At 38.7% G+C, this 22,089-nt stretch overlaps 2 long non-coding RNA genes across 3 annotated transcripts in view; one reads left to right on the top strand and one right to left on the bottom strand.

Annotated features, from left to right (window-relative positions):
* Positions 1-17,487, top strand: part of LOC145978448 (uncharacterized) — a 286,399-nt gene extending 268,912 nt beyond the window's left edge. Inside the window, exon 5 of the long non-coding RNA XR_014440695.1 lies at positions 16,814-17,487. This is a non-coding gene — a long non-coding RNA (uncharacterized LOC145978448). The remainder of the gene's footprint in view (positions 1-16,813) is intronic.
* The window catches only part of LOC145978446 (uncharacterized), a 430,067-nt gene that overhangs the window by 280,177 nt on the left and 127,801 nt on the right, over positions 1-22,089 (bottom strand). For both annotated transcript variants that reach the window (XR_014440692.1, XR_014440693.1), the window contains exon 4: positions 14,760-14,835. This is a non-coding gene — a long non-coding RNA (uncharacterized LOC145978446). The remainder of the gene's footprint in view (positions 1-14,759; positions 14,836-22,089) is intronic.

The raw sequence follows: 22,089 nt of genomic DNA, 5'->3' as shown, positions 1-22,089 counted from the left end.
TTTTCTTTCTGCATGAGAGTATAATGTTCCGTGTGTTAAGATGACGCAACCCCATAGTCAGTGTTTCAGCCTCGCCGTGTTTTCACTAGAACATGACTTGTCGAGTATTTTTTTTTTTTTAAAACTATGCTTGCCTAACCTAACCTAACTTAACCTAACCTTACGGAAAATGGTTTTTGGGGCTAACGTCAATGGTTTGTGAGGCTAACGTCATGGTTTGCGACGTATTAGCATAATTTTAAATCCGGGCACGAAAGTAGGTATTTTCCGATGAACGAGGTTGCAACACTACATACATCGACAAAACACTCGCACAACGCGCCCTGAACCAGTACGCTATCGCCCGCCATGATGTGTTACAGAATCGAAATAACAAGTAACAGTAAGTATTTGGAAATGTAAGAAACAGACATTATCTTAGTTAGAAATGCATTATTTCACCTTAGGAAATTTTCCGCATTCCAAAATAGTACGTTAGCAATGTAAAAAAGTGCGAAATATATGATTTATAGGTGTTTCCCTTATACTATAATAGTACCGAACCTTTTTTCCGAACGAATTTAAATACGGTCGAGGAACCTTTTTTCAGGAACAATTAAGATACGGTCCAGGAACCCTTTTTTTTTTCAATGAAACAATACGCAACTTGGACCGAATTTAAATTGTGCGAGAAAAAGGTTCCGGTGCCGGAGCGGAACCGAATAGAATTTATGAGTTCATGGCCCTTTTTAACAACCCTGTCGGCAATGAAAGAGCAGGTAACTTTATTGCAATATGTACCGTATTAAGTAACTTGTTCTTATTAATATTGAAATGAGAATTAGGGATACGAAAGGGGGTAGTGGCACAACCCACTAGCGCCACCTACCATCAAAATCCATTACGGAATACAAACTATGAATTCTCCTAGTCTTAAGGATGCCATCACTATCAACAGAGATTCACCAAATGGACTAGATTATTTTTCCCTTTTCTCAGGGGTTGGAACCCTTCTGTAATGGACGACTGGAATGACTCAATTATATTAGTGTCACCCTCTAGAGGGAGGGTTGACATATTCTGGAGTGCCATTCCCTAAAAGAGCACCACATACCATTTGACCTTTACTTAAACCAACCCTCTTCATGACCTGGCAACGATGCAATAAAAAAGCAAACATGGGGGACGGGAAGAAAAGTGCAAGGCTACGAGGAACGGCCAGGCACGTTCGAGAATTTGCTAAACTGCGAGAGCACGTGGCCGAGATGTTTCATTGAACCGCGTGTAGTGGCGCTGGGGTCAATAAGGAAGTAGAGAGATTGGTACACGTTTTGAAGGGAGTTTCCCCTCTTCGTATCTGATTGAAACTGGCCAATCAGTGAGGTCATGGAAATGGTTTAGGGGATTCCTGGAAATCTGTTACGTTTCCTGGTCATTTTTTCTCCTGTTGTTTGTACTTTTCTGTATTTTCTGCTGAGTTCATACAAGGGCGAACAGGTGAACGTGTTCATTGCTGTGGATGTGCAGAGGTGTCGCCACTGGTGGGCAGTGTGCGAATTCATCTCCTTGCGTTGTGGGGGAAACGTGTCATATATTTGACGGATATGGCGTAAACAGGTTACACGCACGAACCCGCGCGCACACATACACACACACATCCACAGGGTAATTCAAAAGTCTCGACATTTTCCTTACATCGCTAATGAATGGTTTTCAGGATGGGAAAAAGACACTGATCTCTTTTCAGCAAGATGGTGCACTGCCCCCATTTCTCCACAATCGTTCGGGACTACCTCGCCGACACATCCCCCGATAGGTGGATCGGCCGTGGCTCACCAAGACATTGGGCGGCTCGCTCTCCAGACCTAACTCCTGTAGACTTTTCTTGTCTGGGTTTTCATTAAGTCTAGAGTGTAACAAGTAAAGATCAAAACCATAGAAAAACTGACACAGCGAACAGCTGCAGCAACCTGGAGATCGCGGAAGCTATGTTGGAGCATTTGTTCTGGTCTATGCAAGAGAGGTGCGTGCTATGCTTAGACTTAAGAGTCCCACCACAGTCAAATGTACTGAGTATTTTTGAGCAGTACTGTCAATTTTGTCAGAAAAATGCTTTTTGAATTGCCGTGTATATGTGTGTGTGTGTGTGTGTGTGTGTGTGTGTGTGTGTGTGTGTGTGTGTGTGTGTGTATGTGTGTTCCGATTTAGTCGGAACAGTCCAATTTTTTCAAATTCTTGTCCGGACTTTCTTTGAACTGAAGTTGTGATGCAAAATGTCAGTTTTTTTTTCTGTCAATTCCCATTCAGACATGTTCTTCAATCAGTGTGTGTATATTTATAAATGTTTATTTTCTAAACACAGAATTACAATGGCTGTTCTGTGGTGCTGGTAAAACAATGTTAATTTGTGGAATACAGCAGTGGCCGATCCGAAGTTACAGTTGGGAGGGGCCGAAATTTAGTCGGACACCTCACCTCGCAGAGAATCGATTGTAACTTACGGTTGCACACAAAATATATCATACTGTAAACAGAAGCAAGCTGACTTCCATGTTGTACATTAATCGAGTATTGTTTTGCAAAAATATGGGTCCAGAGCTGGAAGAGATTGGTTATAATTGTCTGTCGTTATCGTAATTCCTCCCATTGCCTCCGTAAACTGCATGATGAGATACGAGGAGCAGTGGCGGCGATTGGGTTCCAAAACTGGGGTGAGGGCAAAGACAGTATATTTCCTTTGTAGATAAGGTTTAGCATTGTGCCAAGGCAAAAGTGGAGAAAAGTGTGTGGGGGTGGGGGCAACTGCCCTCCCCCTCGTCCCCACTAATGACGAGTAAATCAAATGTAGAAAGAAAACCAAAACCTATTCTCTCAAGAGGTCTCGGGGTTCAGTTCCATTTTGAGGCATATTCCCACAATGGTTCGGATCCAAATTTAAACTGTAGGTCCAGTCCCGATCAGCCTATCATGGGCATAAAGTGGGCTTCAATCAAAATTATTCTCGAGCCTCTTTAAACTTCGCTATATAAAACAGAACATTCTTTAGTCTTCAAAAATATTAGACATAATAATATACCTAACAATCTGGTAGTTGGGAGGGGCCATCGCCCTCCCCGTGAATCAGCGCCTGGAATACAGTACCATTCGAATACTTCTGAGAATTGAATGTAAACAAGAAGCTCCAAGCTGTCCGTCTTGTGACAACCTTTGTCTGAAAGCGACTGTGTTGCTGATTGTTTGTCGAGTCGGGAAGCGAAGGTCTATCGGTAAGTTGATATTTTCCGCCACTTTGGACCATAATATTGCAACTATAGTTGCATGGTACTGGTGGTCATATCTGATACTCCAACGGCATTTCGGATTTGTCTGTGTCCCACATTTTCGAATCTGGCCCTGTCCCAGCCTAAAAGAATATCGTGGTTAGTACGTACAGGTCTGCTTTTAACAGTTTAGAAAAAATCATAATTTCAAGAGTAAAAAGAGAGAGAGGATGAAAAAAAGATGAACAGGAATAGACGAAGAGACAATGAAACATTAAAATAAATGGGGAAAGAAGAATGACAAAGGAAGGAGAAGAAAATGGAGACAAAGGAGAGAGATTAAATGGAGACAAGGAAGAATGAGAAGAAAATGAGACAAAGAAGAGAAAAGAAAATGGAGACAAAGAGAGAGAGAAGTAGATGGAGACAAAGAAGAGAAGAAAATTGAGAAAAAGAAGAGAGAAAATGGAGACAAAGAAGAGAGAAAATGGAGACAAAGAAGTAGTGTTGCCCACGAGACGAGACTTTGGCCTGTCTCGTCTCGTGGAAATGCTGTCTCGTCTCGATAATATTCGTTTGTCTCGGGACACATGATCAATCTCGTCTCGTCTCGAATTTTTAAAAGCCTGTCCCGTCTCGTCCCGTGGGCAACACTACAAAGAAGAGAGAAGAATATAGTAAAAGCAGAGAGAAGAAAATTGAGACAAAGAATAGAGAAGGAAATGGAGAGAAGAAAATGGAGCCAAAGAGGAGAGAAGAATATTGAGACAAAGAAGAGAGAAGAATATTGAGACAAAGAAGAGAGAAGAATATTGAGACAAAGAAGAGAGAAGAAAATGGAGACAAAGACTAGAGAGAGGAAAATGGTGACAAAGAAGAGAGAGGAAAATGGTGACAAAGAAGAGAGAGGAAAATGGTGACAAAGAAGAGAGAAGAAAATGGTGTCAAAGAAGAGAGAAGAAAATGGTGACAAAGAAGAGAAGAAATTAGTGACAAAGAAGAGAGAAGTAGATGGAGACAAAGAAGAGAAGAAAATTGAGAAAAAGAAGAGAGAAAATGGTGACAAAGAAGAGAGAGAAGAAGATGGAGACAAAGAAGAGAAGAAAATGAGACAAAGAAGAGAGAATAAAATGAGAGAAAGACGAGAGAAGAAAATAAGACAGAGGAGAGAAGAATATAGTAAAAGCAGAGAGAGAAGAAAATTTAGACAAAGAATAGAAGAAAATGAATACAAAACTGAAGTTAATGGAGAGAAGAAAATGGAGACAAAGAGTAGAGAAGAAAATAGTGACAAAGAAGAGAGAAAGAGAAACAAGGAAAAAGAGTAGTACTAAATACTAATAACCGCTGAAGCCGACCCCACTCAATGATATTTGGTCCTCCACCATTTTAACCCGCTTGAACGAAATCCTGTGGCCATGCCATTGGCCTATCATAAGGATCTCCACAATGGCGTACTTTTCCTAGGAAACTATACTAACATACAAGGAATAATATCCAATACAGACTGTAACTAACAAAGCATATCTTCCTTGTACGTGGATTAGGCGATGGAAGACGTCCACCCTCTCCCTAAAAGCCAAAGGTTCCTGGGAGTGCACTCTGGTCATTGGTGACACACTGCAAACACACGTTCTACAGGAGGGTCCACGGTGTGCAACTCCCATAAATCTCCTTTAAGGCTCAGAAATTGATACAAACACTTCTGGAGATGACCCTTATTGGGTGACTAACACAGTACTGGACACCCCATTCCCAGAAAAAAAAGGGGGAAGGTCTTGTGGATAACGATAATGAATCAGATACAGCAAAAGCTACCCCCCGAGACAGGGGGTTAAGAACATGCTGGTATGTGCTAGGCCATTAGTGCTGTTCATTATTGATGACGTAATCGATGCTAGAGTGGGGGCTCGTCCGGGATCTGCTTAGAGACTGTGTAGGGGCGGAATAGAGATGTATTATATAGGGGGATGATCTTTGGGTTGTGCAAAGGCTAAGGAATCCATTGGACGGACTTCCCCTGTGCCAGAAGAAAGAAAGCTAGGTTGGCCATTAAGATAGGGCGAATGCTCACAGCGATCTTTCAGATGTGACCTGGTCAATGGTGCGTGAGCCCTTTCCCTCCCTTTTGGAAAGGTCCTCCGTCAGATTCCCCTCCCATTCTGCAACGACTGTCGGGGTGACGCGTCGCCCTTTAACTCTCCCCTGAAGCATTCACCAGCAATGGCATGTAGGGCGTTTTACCCCTAGTTTCCCTAAAGAGGGATTTTTCTACTTCAGAGGGATTTTTGAGCAAATTCCCATTGGAACCTTATTTGAAGATACTAGTTTTTTTGGAGGGATTTTTTTTCAATTCTAATGTATTTTTTCATTCCAACAAAATTTCTTCCATTTCTGACTGATATATCTGTATTATTAGTCATTTTTCCCCAACATTTCACTTTTCACAAATCCAAAAGCCCTGTACATATTCTAAAAGAAAGGGTAGTTTTCACCAGTGAGTGATTTCTTTTCTAGTTAATTTTCTACAAATTTTTGTTTAAAGTCCAATTGATTCACAGACATGCTAATCGGGACTGGACCTACAGTATAAAGTGGGATCCGAACAATGTTCCTCCGGATATCGAACCTGGAGTCTTGATTACAAGGCAACAACATTACCAGTGCGTCATCGGTGAGGGCCACCCATCACAGGATATCCTCCGACTTTGAGGGATTTTTTATTTCCCCTTTCAGAGACTTTTTCCATTTCAGAGGGATATTTTTAACATCTCGTGGGATTTTTCCAATTTTCGATGGAATTTGATAACACAGGAGGAAACTTTCTTTTGGGAATTGTGGGGGGAAGATCCATCACCACCAGCAGACACACTGGATAATATCCTGTACAAATAGGGTTTACCAGTTTGCTACATTGAGCATCTTGGAAACCTATCGTAGGCATTTCCTGACCTTTCCAGTAGACCCGCTCTTAATCCATAAAGGTCAGGCTATCTTTCCGTCGACAACTTTTACTGCTAGGCAGAACGATGCGTTGATGCCTCGTATTGTCTGTCCTTTGATTCAACTTCCTTCCGTTTCCTGACTCCCCCCCCCCCCCTTACCTCCCAACCAACACGATGTTAACGAGGTTGTCTTTGAATTTCATGGACTGTTAACTTTTAATGGCTTCCTATTGTTGTGCTTGTAACAAAATGCCAATTTACTGATCGATAGATAACAGAACAAAACCGGTTAATATATTACAAAAATCTTGCTTTGTGTACAGAAGTAGTGTCTATTTTCTAGGACTCCTGCGACATGGACTGTCGACTACAAAAAAGAGATATCCGCGCCCTCTCGTTACGACGGCTTGTACATCTAAAATGGAAATGGACCACTGCTAAAATTGATAGCAGAGCGAGCTATGAATAGAAATAAATTTACCAACTCCTAAGAAATCGGTTTGGCAACTCACAGGAAATCAAGTTGCCAACTCATAAGAAATAAGGTAAAGAGGTTGCCAACTCATAGGAAGTGAGGTTGCCACCTCATAGGAAATGAGGTTGCCACCTCATAGGAAATGAGGTTGCCACCTCATAGGAAATGAGGTTGCCACCTCATAGGAAATGAGGTTGCCACCTCATAGGAAATGAGGTTGCCAACTCATAGGAAATGAGGTTGCCAACTAAAGAATCAGCATCATCATCTCACTGATCTCAATAATATTATTTACAATTTCTGATATTTCTCCTGTATTTTATTCTCTAGATTTCAAGCTTCGCAGATAGCCTAGCTAGCCTAGAATATACGCTTCTGCGAAATGTACATAAATATGTGGTCGAAATATGTAAAAAAACAACAAAGGGTATCTATACTGAAATATGTAAAAATATTTAAGTATAATAAATCATCTAATATACATGCATCTCATTTCTGTAGTGTTTCTTACGTTACTGCAGTAAATAATGTAATTTTACCATATTATTTTCCTCAATATTATTTCAAGAAATTATCTTGACATATTGAAATTTGAACGTCGTAGCAACCGGAGTCCATTCACAGCGGAGAACGGTTATTTTGACAAAATCCTGTTTCCCTACTGGCTGCTTTTGGGGGGGGGGGATTTTTAATGTTGTCGGATCTTGTCTAAGCAATAGTAATCGGTTGTTTGACAGCGAGTTCCTTCGGCAACAGAGGGTCACTGCCAGAAAGGCGGTCTCCGCGCAGGATATAAGGAAGGCGGGACTGTAAATAGCATTGCAAAATTTATAATCTGATAAATTGATTAGGTTATTGACAACAGTTTAGAGTACAGAGTTGATTAACCAGTTCTGTCCGATATTTTTAACCGCCAGAGATACATTTAAATGTAGGAAAATATTCTCATTGAATATTAAAAAACAAACAAAATAAGAACGATGCCCTGATCCCAATAATCACCGTCTGCTATTGTGGATATGCATTAGAAATTCCAAACAACTAATAAAGTTCTTTGAACTCGACAAAAATTTAAAAAACTGAACAGTAACTAAGACACAACTGTCGACCTATACCCTGTCCCATCTATCTCTGGAGGAAGGTCGCGCATAGCGGCAGAGGAGAGGGGGAATCGAGTGGGCAGAGCGAAGCAGTACACGCTGCTGGGAACCCTGGTAACTGTAGTCGCTCCCCCCCACGCAATCCTGTTCCTCTCACGTGTTCATTGGTGGAGCCGTCTCGCCTACTTACGCAGAGACAGACTGAAGCCGCAAATACGGTACATTGCAAGAATGGCCAAGAAAAGAAACTTGCAATAATATATACTCTGCAATTTAATTATTTGTTTTCTGACACAGTTGCAAAGGTTGACAATGTAGTTCACCCCTCAGATTTATATATAATGGGGTTCCAAAGCGATTATTATATTCAATGCGCTGGCAACAATCTTTAACGTGCGAGTATACGGTCCGAGATAAAGAAGTATTGTCCATTTGACACGTGTGGTCATTTTTTGACGTGTTGAGGCGCTGGTGTCGCAGCCTCAACAACAGTACTATTCACTTGAAAGCTTAGAAGTTACTTATAAGATGTGTAAGAAATTCGGTACCAAAAATACATATTATTGTTGACTGCAGAGGAAAAAACTTTATAACTGACTACGTAAAACGATGATACATTGTTATTTTTGCTAACCAAACATTGTATGTAAGAGGCTGAATAAATTTCTAAAATAATCAGAATTCTATTCCCGTATCTGCAAAAGATGAAACAGGTCTTTTGACTACTAGTTTTTTTTATTTAAAAATAAAAGTCAAAGTCGTTTTTATTTCTTGCTTCGTTACTTAACTTCTAAGCAAAATGATAGAAGTAGTGAGTGCCATCTATTGGCAAATAAAAAAAGTAATGACGGAGTACAGAAAAAGTGTTATAAAACTGAATACAGTGTAGCGTTGGCTGCAAAGAAAGCCCACAGAGCTGTTTACAGGCAAGACAGAAAAGAAATAGACGAATTGGGAACCAGTGGAACGAATAGAAAACGGAACGCTCAGAGGGGCTTGGAAGGAAGGAACAGGAAATGGACCAAGAGGATTGATACTCGATGCCGGGGTGCCATTACCCCTTTTCTGGGCTGTCTCCAGGAAATTGCACCCCCTTCCTCCCGTCTTCAACGATCCTTCTTCCTCCACCCCTCTTACACCCAGCTTTTATCGATTACTTGACTGTCTTCCACCCCTCCGCTGCAAAACCATCCGAATCCCCCCCCCCTGAAAAAAGAGGGAAGGGGAAGAAAAACCAAGCTCCCCCTTCCCCTCCATTGTTGCAAAAACCCAGGGAGCCGTTCGAAATCTCCCCTATGAACACTTGCGCAGAACGAATGCGCGATAGAATGGCCCGTTCCTAAGCCGAAGCTGGCACATTCCCAGAAGGATCGAACGACGCTGTGCAAAAGCCAAGCATGGCCGCTTCGACACTCATTCGGGACATTGTTTCATAGCTAATAAAACTGAGTGTATAACAGATATAAAAGTGGAAAACAATGACGAGGAAAGAACAGTCGAATATATATCCATGAAGATTTTCAATTGGGCACGCCCATTTTTTTTTTAGTCTTACAGCTGGAATAAGGGTGTCACATTTTTCAATGTCCAATTTTCTTGCTATGACAAAACAACACATTGGCAGAACAACAAAAACAATAGGAATAGCCCATCTATAGTCTGGCTATATTATGTCCTTTTTCAACCTCATTGGTTAATCGCTATGATCCGGATGAGTTAAATGAAAGTGACACACCCACATCTGACCAGGGTTCGAACCTGGGACCTTTGGCTTCGTAGCTTCTTACTTTGACCACTCCGCCAGAAAAGCAGAATAGATTCTCCCAGTGCCCTTGTCTCATTTCGTTTGTTTTTCAAGTCCACCTTGTGCACAGAAAGGTCAATCGGGAATGGACCCACAGTTTAAAGTGGGATCCGAACCAATATGTGCTATCTTATTTCTTATCCCCAGTAATCTTATTCTTCATATGACATTTGTGGTAAACCTGCTTTGAATCCAGTGGTCTTGAGTTTGATGATGCGAACACTCTTAATTATCAAATTTGAACATGGAGAACGAATTTTAATTTGCAAAACACGTATTCCCGTTCTTCTTGTTTATATTTTGTAGCTTTGCGTCACTTTTCTAACCCTTAGAAATATCGCGTCGAGGATGAACTGGAGATGGTACCAAGACGAACTTGTAAAAATGGAGACGAACACTTTGGTGTATCTAAAAACTTTACTACGCGAGTTCTTCACACACAGTGGCGTACCCAGAATTTTCGAAGGGGCTGGGGGTTACGTAGCTATACCTTTTTGGTAGTCAGTCCACATTTTGCCATCTTTTCTTGTCTTTGACGTTCCTTTCTTAGGAACACTGGCCAGAAAGGGGCATGAACCCCACCAACTCCCCTTAGTCACGCCACTGTTCACGCATACCAAACAGATTTCTACCTGATTATTTATAGATAAGTCATGTGTTTTGTTTTATACTTATTACAATCCATCGTGGCAAATTCGAACTTGTGCTGCGAGGTTGCATACATTCAGGATAAAGTCCTATGTTTCGAGGATTCGTAGCTTCGAAACGGAGCGTCCAATAGAAAAACATGTGTTTTTGCTTTACTGGCCCCAATTATGTTGTGAAAGATTCTGCGGTGACACATTATAGCCTATGTGCATTTCATAAAATAAATTTGAGACTTCAGACACTCCCAGGTTCCATGTTGTTTCGTTTCTAAGAGAGGCATTTCGTGGGTGACGCCTACACACCGTGTATTGAGTTTCATCGCCGCTGTTTCCTGGCTTTCGAGATCGGAGCCCTCAATTACTAATACTATTGTTCTCGATACTTGGGCAACAAGGAACTTGTCATGTTCCAGCAGGGATCGAACAAAGAACCGATAGCACAGGAAAACAACAGTGTAAAATTGATACACGTACTTTAAATATTAAGAAGAAACACGAACACACACACAACCTCGATATTTTATAAGCGGCATTATTTATCAATACATCGAGAATGTTTCTATGCCTGGAAGTGCAACTGCACGTACACCTAACGGCAAAATAAATGGTGGGCGATTTGTCCATCATCACTCCAGTCAGGAAAGGGTTGGGGGGGGGGGGAAGATTCTGATTTTTTTTCAATAAACTGCTGATAAAATGCCTTTATTCTGGTCTAAACCAGTTACATTAGCATTCTTTATTCAACACTGTAGCAAACAACATTAGTAATTAGTTACTGTCAATCAACAATGCTCTTTTCTTCTGCGCCTTCTGTACACACACAGAAAACTAAATGCATCATATCGATTGATGCGCTAAAGTGTGATTTATGGCTTCTTCAGAGAATCAGATTCACATTTGATGCATTTGGGTGCATTTTTGTATGTCGTGAAAGAAACACCAAAGTGCATCATTTCATTTCAAGTGAGGATTCCTTTCAGTCGAGATGCACTTCGATGATGTTCCTTGATGCACCTTCCTGCATCTTTTTGGATGATGCACTTAAACGTTTGGTCTGAGCTACAGAGTTTATACAGCTCAGGCGAAACGTTCAAGTGTATCATCAAAAAAAGATGCATTCTTGTGCATCAAAACGCATCAACTGATGCATTGAAGTGCATCTCAACTGTAATAAGTCCTCACTTGAATCACGACATACAAAAATGCACCCAAATGCATCAAATGTGAATCATGATTCTTTGAAGAAGCCATAAAACACATTTTAGTGCATCAACCGATGCATTCTGGTGCATAAATCGATATGATGCATTTAGTTCTCTGAGTGTATAATGCGCGCGGACCGCGTAGAGAACTGTGGTTCTGCCGAATAGGTTTCGTTGAAGTTTGTGCTTTCTTTCGCGGGTTTTGCTACGTTATCTTGGGAACAATTTGGGCTGCAATGATTGTATTATGCCATTTTATAGCTCTCGTTCTGCTCTACAAAATGAGACTATAGGATTTTATGTAGCTGCTCAAGAAGAGCGAAAATCATTTATTTTCTCTCCAATTTTGTTAACAAAACATGAAAGAAAAGGAAGGGATAAGGTTCTGAAGCATCAAAGAGGGAATAAATGTGCTAATCTCACGAAAACTTGCAACAAAATGTGTTCATTTTACTTGAACTCATGTCCTAAAATTCATATTTCACACGATCGGTATGAAAACAGCTATATCTTTTGGAAAGGAGCTGGACCTTAAAATCCGTTTCATAGTTATGAAATTAAAGCAGCAGAGGATATCTGTATAGAATCGACAGAATTACATTCCTAAAATCAACACAGAATGCAGTATAGAAAAAATGAAACTAGCGATGCTCAATTTGTCCACTATTTATCTTTACCATTGGCTGTACACTTTCATGATCACGTAACAAATCACCGTGCACGTTTTTCTCGATTTTCAAACCGCCATTGTATGTCATTAATCGTTACGTTGTGAACAAAAGCGTGTACAAACCATTATTTTTTTTAGTCCTACGTATTTGCTTGTTAACTAACAAAAAAAATCAATTTAATAAGTCGCCAATATTTTTCTCGTTTGGCGCCCTTCCGTCAGTGTTGCCGCAACCAGTGAGCACGATTTCCCTTTCCTACGAAAAAAATCCCTTTTTCATTCAAATTTTCCCTTGCTCTCAGAATAATTAAAGTCGCGACAACAGAATTACTTCAGTTATTGTTATTATTATTTCTATTGATCTCATAGAAATTGAATGAATGCAAATAGGGAGGCAATAACAGAAAAAGCTAGTGGTATGATATAAACGAAATATAATTTTCATGATAACAGGTAACATTAGGTTATTACGACAAAACATTTAATTTCAGTTTATAAACTAAGCGATGAAAATAATGGTAGAATATCTCCCACACTTCACAAGAACTTGACTATATTAGTCTGGTGTCATCAAATTTCCATTCAATTTAGATATTTTTCACAAAGTCTCTTTTTCCCTTTTACACCCAAAAGTTTCCCTGAATTTCCCCGCACCTAGGGAAAAATCACATCATGTGGCAACGCTGTCTATCATTGCTACTGCCATGATAAAACTACGTCAATGATTACGACGCCAAAAAAAAGCGCAGTTCGAAGTATGGTACGGGGCACGCGTGTAGAACGAAAGGGGATAGGATTGCCCCATCATTTGTCAATCACTTGTTTCTGCGGAGGCAACATCAGCGCCACCAAGTGTTGGCAAATCGTTTTACGACGGGTACATTTTAATTGTTACAGCGCTTTTTACGAGCGCCGTAAAAGTTGCCGTGGTACGCGGTCCGGAGTGCCCGATGGTGGGACGAGAGAGTCTGCTGACGGGCCGTCGGCTCTCCCGAGGCACTTCGCTCTTCTCCCCCAAGCGCAATGCAGTGGCGTCGCTGACGGAGGGGTGAAGGTGGTCTCTTACCCCCCGGTGAAGAGTCCTAGCCCCTTGAACAGCCAAGCAGCCTCATAGAGGAATGCGTGTATTTGGAATATCCATAGCAACGAAAAAATGTCAAACTTTCTGTTAACAAAATATCAAATAGGCAACAACCAAATTATTGTTAAGCCAATTTAGTTGGTAATTGTGCACAATTGTTTACACTTACCAAATAATTTGGTCAAAATTAACTAATTGTTTTAGTAGTCGTGCACATTCGCTAACAGTTACCAAATAATTTCATCAAATTTTTCAAATTTAGTGAAGGTCACCAATTTTTGTTGTTGTTTGTTGTTAACAAAACTTTTAAATAAAGAAATGAGTTTCTATGTATAAGAGAAATGTGGAAAGAAAAGGAAGGTAAGAAATGTAGAAAAATAGATTGAAAGAGTAAAGTTTCATAGATAAAGAGAAATGAAAAAAATTGAAAGAAAATGGAAAAGAGAAAGAAAAATGAAAAAGATAGAAAAAATGGAAAAGAAAGGAAAAATGAAAAAGAAAGGAAAAATGGAAAAGAAAGGAAAATGGAAATAAAGGAAAAATGGAAAAAGAAAGGAAGAATGGAAAAAGAAAGGAAGAATGGAAAAAGAAAGGAAGAATGGAAAAAGAAAGGAAAAATGGAAAAAGAAAGGAAAAATGGAAAAGAAAGGAAAAATGGAAAAGAAAGGAAAAATGGAAAAGAAAGGAAAAATGGAAAAAGAAAGGAAAAATGGAAAAATAAAGGAAAATGGAAATAAATTGATTTTGATTTGGTGTGTTAAGTCCACTTTATGCACAGTAAGGCTAATCGGGACTGGACCTACAGTTTAAAGTGGGATCCGAACCACTATGTGCGTCCACCGGGTATCGAACCCGGGACCCCTTGATTACAAGGCAACGACGCTACCACTGCGCCATCGGGGAGGCCCTGAAAATGGAAATAAAGGAAAAATGGAAAAAGAAAGGAAGAATGGAAAAGAAAGGAAAAATGAAAAAGGAAAAATGGAAAAGAAAGAAAAATGGAAAAGAAAGGAAAATGGAAAAGAAAGGAAAAATGGAAAAAGAAAGGAAAATGGGAAAAGAAACGAAAAATGGAAAAAGAAAGAAAAATGGAAAAGAAAGGAAAAATGGAAAAATAAAAAATTGGGAAAAGAAAGAAAGGTGGAAAAGAGAAAGAAAAATGGAAAAGAAAGAAAACATGAAAAAGAAAGAAAATAGGAAAATGAAAGAAAATGGAAAAAGAAAGAAAAATGGAAAAAGGAAAAAAAATGGAAAAAGATGATACTTTTATGATACTTGAGCTTCTGACCTGGTTCCCGCCATTTGCACTCATTTTTTGGTTTCGTTATTCTACTGGACTATCAATTAACTGAACATTCTTTATCTTATCGATTAACGATGCCAATATCGAGAGCCGAAATCAATTGACTGATTCGACCCCCTTCCCCTCTAGCGACGCCCCAGAGACAAAGTCATTAAACTACAAAAAAATTATCCCCGTGGCTGTTTCAAAGTTTGCTTGTAGCTGGGTGCACAATCGAGAAATTAGTTTTTGAACAATCAGTGTTTCCATCTCAGAGTTTCATATAGAATAAAACTTGAAATATGTGTACTTACCGGAGTGGTGGGTAAGTAAATATTCTGGTGATCCTCGTGCCTTCTCAAATCGTTGTGGTCAACAGACAAAGCAATTCTGAAATCAACCATATCGTTATTTTCAGCGAGCTTTTAAAGCATTGCAAATATTATACATGAAAGCATTACAGTTAGTATGTAATTAATGGATATTATCTATTTACCTATTCTAACACTAGTTTTCATCTTTTGTCTTCAGATATACTGTTCATGGTGGGAATCGAACTTACCGAAGTAATTAATAACCTAGTGTACTAACCACTACGCTACCGTGAGGCTGAGAAGTTAAAGTGCACTACGCGGAAAAGCGGTTGGATTTGATTTTTATTTAGCGTTCTTTGGGCTAATCGCGAAGATGAGGATGAGTGATGACTGGACACCGTAACTTTATGCCCTATGAAACTGTAAAATATGTTCGGAAGTTGAGGAAAAATCTTTTTTTTTTTTCTTCCTAGTTGTCCGAATACGAGGCCCAACATAATATATGTTCATTTCGGGTCATTGTAGGCCAGAAAAAGGTGGGTTTTATTTGTCCTTTTTTTGCCTTTTTCGGCGTTTTTTTTGCTTATTGGACCTTTTTTAGCCTTTTTTTAAGGTCTTAACGGCTTTTTTTTGCAACTTCACCTTCTTTTGATTAGGTTTTAACTGCCCATTCTCAATTCTAATCATCATCAGTTCATCACCTTTTAAATATCCTTTCTGCAGTAAAGAAATAAAAAAAGAAAAAAATATATTTGGTTAGGCCAAATATGATTCTTCAAATATGATTTTCCAAATTATGTTAATCTAAAAAAATATATAATGTCTGAAAGAAGATGCATTTCATTCATATAGTTTTCTCGCACTGTGTGTTCCATACCACCAGGATTTTGAATTTTTTTTTTATTCATTAAATGTGTAGCCTAATTAAAACTGAAGCTATTAATTAATTTGGATCACATTTATACGTCCTTTTTTCAGTTTCTAGGTCCTTTTTTTATATTTTTAGGTATTTTTGGGGAATTTATAGGTCTTCAACTTCCAAGCCCTAGTCATAAAATTTGGAAAATATGTCATAAAATGCAGAAATATTCACGGTAAGGATAAAAAATATGTACTTTCCAATTTCTCATTATACGGAAAGTCCGTATCTTCCAGGGAGTGTGGTACAAATGAAGCCACAATCCCTTTAATCGAAGGATGTAGTGGGAAAATACTGAAAATATCGTGATCGCACAGCCATCAATTGTCGGCAGGATTTTAGAAAAAGGGGTATTATTGTTCATTACTAGTTTGTAAGAAAAGACGGCATATGCGTTTAATTTCTTCTTCCGTAATTTCCTTATTATGTAAACTATCCATTGCGCTAAAGATACGATGAATAAATTATAAAATAACCGATTTTACGCAAGGCAATTAAGAAATTATACAGAAATATGGCTTATTACGAGTAAATTGAACTTCTTTCCATCGGTGAAACAACACTTTCCCAGGGAGGACAAAGAATGTATAGTTCAATATTACGGCAATGATTTAATTATTTTGAAAATGTTAACCTTAATTTAGTCTCCAACGTAAAAAACACAATGAACCAAATGAAATTTTTCACCACTCTTTTTAAGAGGGAAAACTCCCTGCCCCCTCCACTGTATACGCCCAACTATACAAGATGGACTAATCTCTGGATACCTTTGGCTCCTATGATTTACTCCCTCTGTCCCATAATTATAGTCCGGTATGCCAAAATGGTAGTACAGGAATGACAGACGAAGAGGCAGATGGAAAGCACAATTTGTACTGATCCTTGAGTAATAAAGTTGTATGACTCATTCCCGTGTTTCATGTTCTTCTTCTGTATACACCAATGTCACAGTTTGAATATCGGACAATTATTATGACACAACAAACAAAAATGTACCGGACAATAATTATGGGACAGAGGGAGTAATTGCTTATTTATTCTTTACTTAGATTCATAATTCTAAAAAATAAAAGTCAGCATTTTAAAAAGACATGCTCAAGATAAACTGCTTATTGAAATGTTGCATTTTTTTCAGGTGAACACTGTTGCCAGGACAGTTGATTTGTACTTGAGGTTCCAACTTGCAGATGGCGCTAGCGTATAGGAGGAAAAAATGTATCCATCTGACCTGAATTTTAATATAGAAGAAATGAATAATTCCAAAGGAAGTATATTATTATAAGTTGTTTATTGCAGCGGCAACTTAATAAACAAAAGATATTTCTGTTATGAAATGCATGCAAATGAATTTACAAAAATCATGATATCAAATGTTAAGATTAAGATAAAAATAAAATTCATGTTCAGCTTAAGTTGGTTTTGTGCAATGTAATAAAAAAGTCTAGGCTGTAATATAGATATGGCAATACTTGTAACTATAAAATATAAACATCCTTTTAAAGAAAACATGATAGTGAATATTGTAATGTAAAATAACAGTTATTAGGCCAAGATGTGCAATAATTGATTAGCATTTTGTACAGAAAGAAACAGTATTGTGTGTTAAATAAAATATTAAACTGTTGACATTGTACACAGGAAGATGTAAATAAATAATGATTTTGGAGAAATTGTCGGAATAAAACTTAACCTTGTCAATGTTACTGGCTAATAAATTCAAGAAAACTTGCTCAGTAACAGCTTTTACAAATACAATGTGTTTACGTTACAAGTCTACTGTTTGAACTACTACTGTTGTGATATGATACGATGGGGGAGATGTATAATATTTTGTTGTAACTTATATGATGCAGAGTTTTGTACATAAGATGCTTTAAATACTGTAAATATCTTAATTGTTTTCTTAAGTCTTGTCAAGTTCTACCTGCCCTGTTGCATACTGTTACTGTGCATACTTCTTGTTCCATTTAAATGTGATGTTGAGATTGAGGAAGTTAGCGTGTGATGTACTGTAGTCAGGCTTGGCAAAGTAATTTACTAGTTACATTTTTAACGTAAATTACGTGTAATTTACTAGTAATTTACTTCGCGTAAAAACTAGTTTTTACGCAGATGTAAAAACTAATTTTCTTTTGTCAATTATTAATAGAAGAACTACTGTATTACATTTTAAACTTTGATTTTCTTAAATATTTAAAAACAAAATCATTATTTTCTGAAGATTGTTTATTCAGCCACCTCACACCCTCAACAACAGATCTTTAAAAAGAGAACTGTTATTTCACATATTTTTAAAAATTGAGAAACGTGTTGATATGTACGTCTTGCATATAACAAAGATTAACAATAATTTATTTGGATTAGATTTTAATAGGCTAATTATGATGTGAATATAGTAGTTTGTAATGCAAGAGCACATTCAAAATAGGAAAGAAAGTTGTTGTCCTTTTCAGATATGCACAGCTTACACCACTGATTACTACCTTAAACATGATGGAAGTGGCAGGTTAGGGTCGTCGGTTCACATCAAACAAACCTTTATGTATGCACGCGTCACATTTCAGAAACACAATGCAATGGTTCTTTGCCCTTCTTGTAAAACGCCGCTCAAAATAAGCACAGGACGCTGCACGTTTCCGAAATGAGAAATTGTCACGGCAAAGCAGTTCCTCCTCGTACCTTATTTGGCAAACAGACACAAAGAAAAGTGGAACGAGTGTGGTGCAATAAATTGGAGCACTTTGTTTTTTTTAATTTTCCATCCTGGGACACTTGTCATTTCACTAACGAGCAAAATGGAAATGTCTGCATAGCCGAAAGATAAACAAGAAACTGCTTTTATGTCTTAATAAACAACAGCATGGTGGAGGTTTATTGTAGCTAAAATTTCCCGATATAATGGCTGCCGCTTGTGCATCGCATTCTCTGTAATTGCTGGTGAACTTTCTCCCTCCCTCCTTTTTTGTCGTAATTTTAAGCTAAGGCAGGCAGAACTGAGACAATATATATGTTACAAGCTCTGGCAAAGTCGCAAATGCAAGTCTTTGGCAGTCCAAGTAAAGGAAGTACAGGTGAGGCAATAACTGGCAGACGACGGGCATTGGCTACCAATTATGACGTCATGCTGGAAGTTGTTGGGATTTTGAAACCAGCCAACAGAACGCTCACCCCGATATTGATGAAATGCAACACTGTAATCAAGCAACAAGATGTAAAATAATCTTTCTAATCACAAGAGCAGAAAGAAAGTGGTGATATCTGTTCATAATGTGTCAAATTCAAGTCAAGAAAATCCCAACATGGCCGCTTCTTCGACTGAGGTTCAAGTGCACAAGTTTCCGGTCTGTTACTAGGTCTCTATGATATCAATATTGGGGAAAATATATTTCCGCAATATACACCCGGGATAGACAGCTACACTTTTTCCATATCATCCGCTTAGTGAAGTGCACATTGCAAAACAAGAATGTTAATGTGTCTATATTATTAAAACCATTTCGTCAAAACTAAATAAAAAGAAATAATTTTTGATTCAATCCGGACAATTAAAAGTAACAACCAAGAATTTAGCAACTGACTTCTCTCACGAGCATTGTCTGTAGCCTTACATCAGTGGCGTGCTCAAGATTTTCTAAAGGGTTATGCAGTTAGTCAGCTCTCACTTTGTCCTACCTTTGACGTTTTTGTTTAGGAATATAACCCCTCCCCCGGCCTGGGCACGCCTCTATCATTACTACCGTACTGCAGCTCTGTAAGAAAAGATTTTACATTTATTTCACATGGACTGCATGAAAACCTGGTACTTTTAAAGTTTCTACAAGGTGACCCATAAGTCTGGAACCATAGGAGAACAACAAGACAAGTTAATGTTAAGAGCTTATTATTGTACAACACGTTTAAAGAATGTGTTCAAAGTCCTCCCTTAGTCAGTGCCATGGTTTACCTGTAACAGAAAAAAAATGTAATTTGAAAAATACCTATGGTTCCAGACTTATGGGACACCCGGTATATACTTTGCCTGTATACATGGCGGTTCATAAACTTCTCGCGAGGAGCAAGCACGGTATTTTTGTCCGAGCAGAGGGGGGGGGGGGGCAAACGAGGCATGTTTTCTCCCAAAATAGTGTTGCCCCATCAAAAAATTAGTTTGAAGTTATCATGTTCCTGCAACGCCCTTACAATAATTAGCACAAATTTATTGTGATTTAAATTAAATTATGCAACGTTGTATGTGTGAAATGAATAAATTTAGGTTGACATTTATTTCCCAAGGGGAACATGTATGTATATGTACATTTCACAAATGCATGTGCTATAGAAGAGAAGTATTAATCCAATTTTTAATCGTGAGAATGCCTAAACAGCTGGTTTCGAAAAGTAAATATTCGAGCCATAGTAAATAACAAATGAATGTATTAATTTAGTTACTTTTTTGACTGTCATTTTTAACAATAGACTTCAAATTAAAAGATTTATCATTGAAATTTGACAGCAAATAGCAAGTAGCCATAGCAGCAATGAGCATTTCGGATGAACAGGAAGCATGAACGCAACAAAGAGAAAACTGTTTAACAAAATAAGCGGTAGATGGCAACTTTACCGAGCAGCTATCACGGTGGCGATTTTAGAACGAACCGGTGTACACTAGTTTCTCGCCTGCCAATTACATTCTGTGTAAATATTAGGGAAGGTGTGATATATTATTTTCTGGTATTTTTCTAACAGTGCGGGAAAAGGTGAAGGGTATCATGGACAATTATCGGAATAATTTTTACATTTTTCTTTTCTTTTATGTTAAGCTATTGATCTAAGGTGCACCAAATAAATACATAACTGAAGAGCCAAATAATATGAATATTACATTTTGAGACGTTTGACAAGTCCGTAGGAAGTATTATCGCAGCATGTAACTGACCCTTGGGTGGTAAAGAAACCATTGGAAATAACTCAGTTTATTACAAGCCCAGAAGTGTCCATGACTGCACGGGTCAAACCATTTGTGGCAGTTGGAATTATAAATGTGGAAAAATTCATCTTGTCTGTGATTACTCATAATAACTAATAAGTATTTATTCAATTACTGTACCATGTCAAGACGGACATGTTTATTAAATTCTGCTCCCCGCCATTTCTTGAAGATTAGAATTCTTATGTGACAAATCAGGCAGCCATTTTGTTTCCTTTACATTAACCGGCTTGTAATGAACGCTGAAGTTCTTCTCACACATGCATTCTATGTGTCATGCATGGCTCGATGAAGGTGTTCTCAAATAAAATACAGCTAAGATTCAGATTCGGAGGGGTGGGAGGCCAAACATCTCTCTCTCCAACTTGTCAACTGGTAACCGGTTCTTCGATTGTGCCTATTCTTTCTTACTCCCCCCTCTTCTTTCGTCTCTTGCTATGCCTCTTTGTTCGCCACGAGAAGAGCAAACTCGTGTGTGAACGTGTGGGGAAGTCATGTGACTAGAAAGGTGGGGGGGGGGGGGGCATGGGAAGGGATTTCTGGAAAGAAAGCCAAGGGGTGTCGGTTACGCCAGCCGGCTCTTTGTTGAACGTCACTGCACCTTGAAAGACGAATGTGTGTACATGGAGGTAAGAAAAAAACTATCTTTATAAGGAATTAAAAGGGTATAACAGAGGCCGCAACTGGTCTATTAGGACGAAAAGACCCGGCCACGGGGTTGGCCCACACGGCAAACTTTCTAAAGGTAATTTAAGCGACAGGAGATTCCAAGGAACCAATGGAAAACAGCTTGGAGGAGCCTTTAACAACTATAAGTGGGTTGCTGGTGCCTGAAAGAACGCACACTCACATGCAATGCGGACAAAAAATACAACACAGCAGTGTCAACAATGGACCACGGTACCAAGATCTTGACAGCACCCTTTCCTACATTTCCATACGGCACAGACCTTGGGGCAATTCATCCACTTCTTTCATAAACCGATTCGATGCGATAACGTAAAAAAGAAGACTAAGAACCGAGCAGATAAAGAAATCCAAAGAGCTCAACCATGACGCTGAAGCACAAAACGTCATGCTGATTAATGGCGTCACGCTTTGCAAAATGGCCGACCCAGTTGTCGGAACCCTTCACTTCGCGAGTTCAGAGAAGTACACAGACGAAAGCAAGACGTTTTTTCAGGTAATTACGGCAGGAACGTAACAAGAAGAAGTTGCACAGACGGTCATTTACGAGTTTAGCACGCAGAACATTAAAAAATGAGTGCAAATAATGAAAATGTACAAAAACCACGTTGTCCATCCGCCTTGTATATGTGTAGAAACATCGTTTTGTTGCAATTAGGCTGGTAAAAGCAGTAAAAAGCGAGTAAATTCCACGTTAATAGAGTTACCGCTGCTAAAGACGAGTATATCGTGTGTGTTAAATACGAATGAACATCTAT

This window comes from Lepisma saccharinum, chromosome 24 (assembly GCF_977018435.1).
Source record: "Lepisma saccharinum chromosome 24, izLepSacc3.1, whole genome shotgun sequence".
Lineage (NCBI taxonomy): Eukaryota > Metazoa > Arthropoda > Insecta > Zygentoma > Lepismatidae > Lepisma > Lepisma saccharinum.
The sequence above is the reverse complement of the archived record's forward strand: the minus strand, read 5'-3'. Positions and strand labels throughout refer to the sequence as shown.